Genomic DNA, 10,341 nt, shown 5'->3' on the forward strand with positions numbered 1-10,341 from the left:
TTAAGTTTTTATGATGTTGAAGGTTCCGCTGGTAATTATCTTCGTCTTTTAATTGTATTTTTTGTAATGTTTGGTTGATTAACTATTTTTTTTTTTCAATTTTAGTATCTGAAATCATGCTTTGTTGGTATTGCATATTCAAAGTCAAGGAAGAATTACCTACTATGTGTTGGGAATGCAATGTACTAACCATGTTTAATCAGATGGTCTGCAAGAACTTCAACTGAATGTTATCTCAGCTTTGGATTGAAAAGATTCATGAAGGATAATTTATTAGTTGTTGGGGATTCCATAAAGTTAAAGGTTGATAAAGAGTATGGAAAGATTATCCATGTTAACAAAGTTTAGAATGTTTGTAATTGTCTGTAGTCTGAACATTGTGTTGTTTTGTTGTGGGAATGTTTGTTTATTTTCCCCTTTCAATTATGAAAACGTCTATAGTATTTGAGGAGAAGACCATATATTAAGGATATTATTATGGCTTTTATGGTTTGATAAGTACTATATGTGAAATGTATGTTAATTTATTATAAAATGTCGATATAATTTATTTATTTTTTTTTGATCTTGCTTTGAACAATGTTTTATAGTAATGAATGTTGAGAATCATAGAATAACACATTATAAGAATGTTAAAAAATGTAAGTTATTATATAAAATATTAGGAAAACTATCGTTATTTAAATCAAATGAATACATTAAATAATTGAATTTGATTACTATGAATACGTACGTTTCATGTATTAGTTATTTTGTTTGATATTTATAATTGAATTCAACTGTAATTATTTCACTGGTATAATGGTTTATGTATTAATGACATACGTTGACTATTTTTTAATTACTTTTTTTGAATTAAAACATATTGATGGCGTTATTATTTGGTAAGAACAATACATGATGTATATAAAAAGATTATTTTAGTAGTGTCATTAGTTAACATAGGAAAATAATTGGGTCGATGAAGCTGTTGTGTTGGTTAGGTATCTTGTGTTGATTGGGGTCTGGGAAAATTGCATTATATTAAAATTATTTTATTTATAAAAATGAAAATTGAATATATGTAGGTGTCAAAGATATTGGTGACTGGATTCAGTCAGACAAAGTTAGAATTGAATTATGGAGGTGTACATAGAAAAACATAATTTGTTAGTGGGGTCCAGAAATAATTTATTTACTATTATTATGTTTGTTAGGGTGTTGGTTGGTTTTTTTTTAAATGATAAGTTGTTTTTTTGGTAAGAATATAATACACAGTATGTGAAATTAGAATGGCGTAGTACGGAAGGTGGGCAAGGGAGAATATCGCAGCTTTGTAGGTAAGCTCTGAAGAAACCGTAGTTTTTTTATCTTGATTTTGTTCGAAATTTTAAAAGTAAGTGTTATTTTAGTTTTTATATTGTGTAATTAATTTTAATTCCGTGGGATTCTTTATTAAATTGAATGAAATGAAATCTTTATATTTATTATTTGAGATACTTTTTTCAAAATTTATAAAAATGTATAGGTCATTGGATATGATTTTTAGTTGGAATTGTTATTTAACATTGTTCTGCGAAGATGATGTTCATAGGTGAAGCACACATATAAGGTTACTATTTATTGATTGTATGTAGTCAGAATAAATATAGCAAATTGTATATAATAAAGGCTTAATTCATCTTTTGGTCCTCTAATTATTATGTTTGGTTCATTTTGGTCCCCTAATTTTTTTTTTGGTTCAATTTAGTCCTCCAGTTTGTTAAAACAGTTTAATTTGGTCCCTCCCGTTAGTTTTGGTTAAATGACGTCAGAATAGTGCATTTGTGTCACTTTGGAACAGAAACAGAAACGTGACAGGTTTTTTAATAACTAGGCATGAATCTACTATGATGAGGTGGCAATGAAGTATGTTTATGAAGTGAAAATTGGTCATTTGTCCTAATTTCATAATTGTTCTTGTTTGTAATGGAGTTCTTCCATATTTGGTGTTTGTTGATTGTGAATGATGTCGAAGGGGCACTCTTCTTCTTCTTGCTCCTATAATTCATGGGGTACGCAAAATCCTAGCTTATCCCGTCATGATGGTGGGTTTTCCTCTCACGGTGGTGGCTTTTCCTATCACGGTGGAGCACCAACTTGCAACTGTGGACAAATTGTTGTGTTAAGAACAGCTCAAACTGCTAAAAATGGTGGCAGGCAATTTTGAGGGTGCCTTAATTACAAGTTTAGATCCATCACCCATTTTTTTGTGATTCGTTCCAGCTTACATGAAGGTTGTTTATTATTATGATTGTTTTGAATAACAGATCGGAAGTGAAGCCTTCATTGGTTGTAATTACTTCAAATGGTCATCTGAAGATTGTGGTGACGATAGGGATTACACTATTATGAGGCAAAGAGGTAAGATATATATCTTGGAGAAAGAACTTAAGGGATCCAAAAAGTCTGTTAACATTTTAATAGCGATAGTGTGTTTGTTGGTTCTAGTTAATATCATTGTGGTGTCACGATTGATGAGAAGTATGTGATTTAATTTGTATTTGGTGGGGTTGAATATTGTATTTTTGTGACTTGAAATATGTAATTGCAAGGTTGAATTGGTGTATCTTTTAACGTTAGTAAATGAATGAAAAGTTGGCATTAAAGAAATCTTTGTGTGTTGTCCAATACATCCGTTATAAACATTCATAAACAGAAATTTTGAGCCATAACACAATATTGTATAATTGAACTATTGTACTTGATGTTTACATCACAAAATACATCCAATTGCATATAATATTTTTCCGGATGTTTGAACTCAAAATGTAAAACTTGAAATATAAAAGTAGACAAAGCAATCTGGAATTAGAAATATAAAAGCTGCAAAATACATCATAGCCCCAATATTCTAAGGTGCAGCATAAAAAATACACAAATAAGCTTCATGGCTTCCACACATGTCCTCTCCTATGTTGGAGTTTTTGCCTTCTATTGGGTAGAGTTGTGGTTGGACGAGGAATTGAAGGGTTTCATGGTTGACTTCCTTCAATTGTTGGTGTTGCTGCTTGGTGTGATATTTGTTGTGTAGGTGGTTGATTTGATTATGCTAGTGTTGAATGCTATGATATGTGAGATGCCTGAGTTTGTCGTGGTGGTGGATGTGATGATTCAGGTGGCTGCTGTGAGGGTTGAGGTGCCTAAATTTGTGTTGGTGTTGGCTGTTGTGATGGTTCAGGTGGCTGAGTTTGTGTTGGTTGTGGCTGCTATGATGATTCTAGTCCTTGGCTTGTTTGTGGTGGTGGCTGGTCTGATCCCAGATTAGTTGGTTGAGTTGTTTGTGCTTGTGGTATAGACTGAGGTTGTTAAGGACAACTTTTTCGATTGTGGTCTACTTCTTTACATATGCCACAATTTTTAGCCAAGCCATGTTTTGTAATCTGCTTCTCATTCTTGTTCTTCTCCCAAGCTTCAAGTCTTCTTTTCTTTTTGGGTCTTCCAAGTAGAATTCGTTTAGAAGGGGGTAGTACCTCTGCAAATTTTGTTTCTATCCATAGATGTTGACCATTGCAAAGGTATATGATGGAATTATAGATCTCTTTATAGGTTGAGATTCTAAACCAATGAGGGATAAAATCTTCTTCACTCAAGTTCAGAAACTTCATTGCAACCACTACATGATAGCAAGGTATCCCTATGATACTCCACTTCCTGTAGGTGTAGTATTTGTTGTCTATGTTCACCAAAAATTTCTCCCTAGTAAATGATTTATGTATAACCTCAGATATCTGATTTGCTGACCAACTATAACATTAAATGATAATTTAATATAAGTATAAATGACAACCCAGATAATTTTGTAAATCAGATTTAGTTGACAATATTGTTGAAGTACCTGGGAATCCAATTTATGGAATTGGCTGTCTCATTTTTCAATCTGGTCTTCATTCTTGGGCAGATTGAGTTTTTGAATGATTTAGCCTTTGATCTATTATCAGTCCATCTTTGCATCATATAAACACAGTCTCCTTTAAAAGGGGACCACAACCCACTGACCACAAACCAACGGGACCACAACCCACTCACTATTAAAAACAAACAAAGATAACATCACACATAAAAAACAATAGCAACGCCCACAATTTCAACAGTATAAAAGTAAAAGGTGACAAAACCCTTCAAAACCCAAAACCTTAGCTTCAATTTGGTGCCACTACGAACAAAACGAGGACCCTATGCCACAACCAAGGAGACAACGAATCCTTCTTCTTCGAATCGTTATCCTTCGATCGCTTCTTCTTTGATTTGGTGCCACTACGAACAAAACGAGGACCCTATGTCCCCAATTTCTTCAACTTACGAACCCTAATTTTACCCTCTCCAATATAGTTTCAATTTTTAACTACTGTCCACTTCACCTAATGTCCCTACACTGCCACATAATTATCAATTGCCACAATATCACATCAGAACACTCTATCGTTAAATTATTTAACGTTGTTAACGTCGAGAACTAAATTAAACCCCCTAAACAAACTAGAGGACTAAATTGAACCCCCAAAAGATTAGGGGACCAAAATGAACCAAGCAAAAAAATTAAGGGACCAAAAGACAAATTAAGCCTATAATAAATAATCATAGAATACTGAAATTTTGAAGTTAAGAGACTTTAAATCTCTTATACATTTTGGAACACTTCTTTGAATACAACATTTGTTGTAGAAGTTAGAGGTCTTTTTCATTATCATTGATTAAGATCTTTAATCTTGATTTACTCTAAACTCTAGAAACAACAACGTACAATTATCCATAGCTAAAAATTGGATTTGGAAAATATAATCCCACAAAACCTAAGAATTGGCCTTGAGATTTGTTTACAGTCATGGCATAGAATAACATAACTGGAAATTATCTTTTTATTAGCTTGAATGGCCATGGAGACTAGGATGGTGACATAGACATTCGTGGTATGTATACCTCATTTCCATTTTTGTTTCCAGTAATAACCCTTGCAGTAATGACATGATTTGCGAATCTTGTTCCATTGCACAAACCTTTTACTTGATCCAAGTTTCGCAAAAGCATTATAGGTGTTCCAATCTTCAGTTTTATATTATGACTAGGCACACTTGAGGTAGTCAATGAATTAAAAAGTTTTGGAGTTATGAAATTTATATCATTACTTGTTGATTTTTCAGATTCATCTATTGAGTCTGCACTAAGATATTATGACTTCCCTTGCATAATAATATTAATGATAGTTAGGATTGGTATGACATGTATAAAATATGTATGTTGATGAAGGTACGTAAAATATGAATGTAATTACCAGGAATCAAGGATAATACATATTCATTGATTTCATCCACTGTCTCAATGTTGTTGGCTATTATTGTTTTTGTCTTCAAAGAATTTTTGTCTGTGTAGTTTTGAAGTAGTTGAGGACATTTGGATGACATTATTGGTTCAATAGGATCATTGAAATCTGAAATCAAGAATTGTGGTGGAATTTCAATATCAACAACTCCATCATTTGGTTCGCATAACTTTCCATCTCCAACTTTAACTATCCAATTTGAGAACTCTTGAATTTCTGATGTTGTAGATGTTTGTAATCTTGATTGTAGTAGTTGCATATTCTTCGTTAATGTTAAAACCTGACAATGTTGTCATAGGTATGATGCATTAATGGTTGCATGGACAATGTCTGATCAAGTTCTTCTAGGAATGACTGGTAGAATCTATCTAAAGTCACCTCCAAAGACTAGAAATTTTCCTCCAAAAATTGTATTACACATTTTCTGGTCTTTCATTATGTCATTAAGCGTTATGTCCAAAGCTTCAAAACAATATTTGTATTTCATTGGGGCTTCATCCCATATTATAAGATGAGTTTGTTTTAATAGTTGTGCTGCATCGGAATGAAAGCTTCAATGTTGTAAATTTAATTTTCTAGTGTGGGAATGAAAATTCTAAATTTAGAATGTTTCATTCTTCCTTCGGGTAATAAAAGAGATGTTATACCGCTTGATGCAACTGTTAGTACAATTTTCCTGTGCGGTCGTAATGCTGAAGATAATGTTTTCCACATGAATGTTTTGCATGTTCCTCCAAAGTTATACAAAAAGAACATTTCTCCTATGTTGTTCATCACTGCATTATTGATCTTTTCAAATGTCTTCTGTTGTTCATCTATACACTTATAGTAGTTAGTTAGTAATACTATGATTAGAATCGTCTCGATAAGAACGATTTACCTGTCATGCAATTAAAATTCCTTTGAAATATATTATATTTTTCCCTAACGTTATAATCAATTTCAAAGTATATCAATCTATTGCCACAATGCACTGTAACAAATCCATCAGGATAAGACATAGATGGAAAATGTTTCAAGCTTCTTCTATTATTTTGTAGTAGCTACTCGATTTCCCATATAGTTTAATTTTTCAAGATTTCAATTTATTAACACACAATTTCGTAATAATAAATGATGTACTATAAAAATAATTTTGTACCTAGATTGCCGGTTGTTTTTCTTTCTCTGTATAGTATTCCATTAGACAACCAATCACAAGTTTGTTCCCATACTTGATGTGGACTATTGAGACTATCAGAAAATAACATTTTTAACAATATTTTCCTTAGAAAATGTCCAAATACCCAATCTTTTGCTTCTTTAATTGCTTTTATGTATTCATTATCATCTGCTAAGAATCCAGACGCTTCATAACCATCTTTAAAAGTTGGGTAGACTATATTTTTGAACGTCCTAATATCTTTGTAACATAATGGGCCTTTCACTACTGTTAGCATTCTCCTTAGATAGAAAAGTTATCTTGTGCTTGGTGGAACTCAAATTAGTCTTCCAATTGTGATTCCCATTTTCCTTGGTTTCCATTATCTATCTTTTTTGACATATACAAACTTGGAAACAATATGTGTATAAGTTAACCTTCTGGCCTCTTCATGTTTTTTTTTTTTGCATTTCATCCAACTTGTGAACATGGATTCAACAACATTTTTTTTCCCTATTATATCCTCAATATTATCATTATCGTTGAAGTAGAGTGACTACTCTCCAGGAAGATGGAAAAATAGTCTTTCTACAGCTGGATTTCTTCCATGAATGGAAAATGAAAATATTTTCCAACATGCTTCACTCATAGATATATATTTGCAATCAAGATATTGTTTGATCTCATCTACATGGTCATGTAATGCAAAAGATTCATTAGTATTATTGACTATGGTTGATGTAATCCCGTCATAACCCTTATTGATGTATTTAAATAAGTACTTGATCGAAGTACTTCTATTACAGCATTCAACATTTATATGAGCTTGATATTTAAGTAACAACTTGGGGTTGGATGGAACAACGAAATGGTTGTCGAAAGAAATGTCATTCTTTATAACAGTTATGGAATTATCCCTCCTACGGTAGTGAGGAAAACCATCGTCAGAAATAGTAGTTTTGGCTTGAAATTGTTTAGGATAAAACCATGAGCATTTACAATTTTTCATGCATGGTAGTGATTTGTTTACTATTCCACATGGACCATGAATCATATGTTCTTTCACGCATTTGTGTAATTCTGGATTTTATTTCGGGCATGGTATTTCAGTTGATATTACCCTATCAATGTCATCTACGGTTGGATATTTGTTATTGGGGTGCAGAAATAGTAGTAGATGTGCATTTGGTAGACCACATTTTTGCAATTCAATTGTATACATATTTGAAAGTAAAAAACAATTAAGTTATACATATACAGAATAATTAACTTGTAACAATAGAAGTGGATATATACTTACATGCAATAACCTTGCCAATCAAAGGATTCTTTGTTAGGTTTGAAAGCAATTGATCAAATTTAATTATAAAGACCCTTGAGATTATGTTTGGCCTATCAGATGTTGTCAAATTCATATTAGATAGTACCCTTCTTATTTCAAGCCATTTGAGATTGCATGTAAAAGTTACAAATAGATTTGGAAATCCAACATTACTACAAATAGTCATTCTATCAAAATATATTTGATTCATAAATCAAATGCTTCCAACAAAAGTCGGAGGTAACACAACTCTTTTCTCCTTGTTTGATCCTTCTTACTTTGTAGTGGAATTTGGTTGACGAAGATTGTTGTACTTATCCACTCTTAGCTTTGATTGATTGTTCCTAACAAATGATAATCTTTCACATTCTATCATAGTATAACCGTCTACCACAAATTGTTGAAATAGATCTTAGTAGTGTTTGTGCTTCATTTTGTCTTGTTTGAATTCTAAAACAGAACTTTTCTCTAATTGTCAGGCGATTTCTCTTTCTGTTGTTTGAAATAGTCATATCACAATGGCTAACATCGTGTCTATATTCATCTTCTCCGTATGGGAACAATAAAGGATACTGAAATCTTAAGTAAATGGTGTGTAACTCATTAATTATTTGCAAATTTCCACTTTTGTTTTCCATTATAATATCCATTAGAGAAACAGTATAACACACCAACTATCAAGGTTGCTACTTCTGAAACATTAGGAATATTATATATCCTTCCATCTTTAGACCTATCAGCAAAACGTTGCAATTTAAAATTATCAAATTTTTGTTCTCTGTAATGATCTCTTGTCATTTTAAATGATTTTGCATGAACATTGTGCTCATCTAACATGTGTGTTAGTTGTTTCACAATTTCCACATCTATCTTGTTTTGATTCCTAAAATGTACACAGATCAATTAGCAATGTAATATGATTTCAAGTTGTTGTATATAGGGATGACAACGGGTCGGGTCAGGCACGGATAGTGCCTACTCACAACCCGGCCCGCAAAAAAAATCCACTCGTTACCCGCCCGTTTACCCGTTGGGTATTCACTTAAAAAATATCTGCGGGTTTTAAAAAATCTACGGGAACCCGTGGATACCCATATACTCACGAATATTTAAAAAATATTTTATAATTTTTTTAAATAAAATTATAAAAAATAAATTAAATTAAATTTAACCTAATAAAATATAATTTTAATTTTAATTTTAATTTTAATTAAATTTAACTTAATAAAATATAAATTAAATTTTAATTTTAATTTTTTGTGGGTAATGGTTACCCGTGGGTAAAAATAGTACGATACCCGCATCCAACTCGTTTATAAGCGGGTATTAAAATACCCGTTACCTGCGAATAATAAATACCCGTGGGTACTAACTACCCGCCGCAGATTTTATCTGCGAATATCCACGGGTGCGGGTATTTTTGGCATCCCTAGTTGTATATAAGACAAATTATTCAATAATTTTACCGTAGTGATTGGATTCTATTATGAATTTCGTTCTCAGTATCGTAGATGTACAGTTGGGCAAATTTTGGTAATTGTCTTGCAGGTGGTAGAAGACTTTCAATCCTATGACAAGCTTGGCCTTGTATCCGCAAGTTAGGTGGACCATGATCATTGTTATAGTTGTTATCAACTTTGGCCCCAAGTAATGTAAATGCAAACATCATATTATATGTTCTAATATTTTGTTGATAATTTCTAGATTCATTTGAATTTGATTCAAATAATAGCTTCTGCAAAACAATAGGCGGATCTTTCAAAAAAGGTAATTGTACTTTGCCATTTCCACAACACAATTGATATTTGGGATTAGTAGAATGTGCATGTTTCTTGATCCTTTCTTCGTACCACATTTGTTATTTACAATTTCTACATATGAAAACTGAATCACTAATATCTGCATACAAAGTGAAAGGTCAAATGTTCTATTAATAAGCTTGATTTAATAATACAATATCTAAAAGGTTGTTAAAAAAGGAGTAAATCTCATATCTTTCTTTTTAGCTGGATGAATTTGGAGTCCCTGCACATATGAAAGTGTGTTCGTCTACATCTTTATCAAATTCTTTATTATTCATGTTAGGGTGATCATTCCAAACATATTACATCCATTCATATTATTCAATATTCAAAATTATTTAATCAATACCTTGAATAACAGATTCAGATACTACAATAATATTTGCTTGAGCTATTTGTTCAATCTCAAAAGGAGTAGAATATATTGAAAATTGGCGATAATTGCTTTACACATTACAATACAACTGATTTTCTTTTCTTTGGATTGAAGCTGCCATATCAAACTTCTCCAATAGATTTTGTTGATTGGAAATTCTATTATCTACATTTATATTATTATCTCCACCATGTAGTGGTAAAGCAATATTTCTTCTATTGTCTTCATTCAAAAAATGACTTATGACATCAAAAAGTGAGGTAAACATTCTTCTTTTAGCTTGATTGCTTGATTGTTGTTTGAGTAACATTTTTCTTTTTGATCTTGCATTTGCAGAAGAAACGTAGGAGGACATGTTTCATC

The sequence above is a fragment of the Vigna unguiculata genome, chromosome 4, assembly GCF_004118075.2.
Source record: "Vigna unguiculata cultivar IT97K-499-35 chromosome 4, ASM411807v1, whole genome shotgun sequence".
In the NCBI taxonomy this organism is placed as follows: domain Eukaryota; kingdom Viridiplantae; phylum Streptophyta; class Magnoliopsida; order Fabales; family Fabaceae; genus Vigna; species Vigna unguiculata.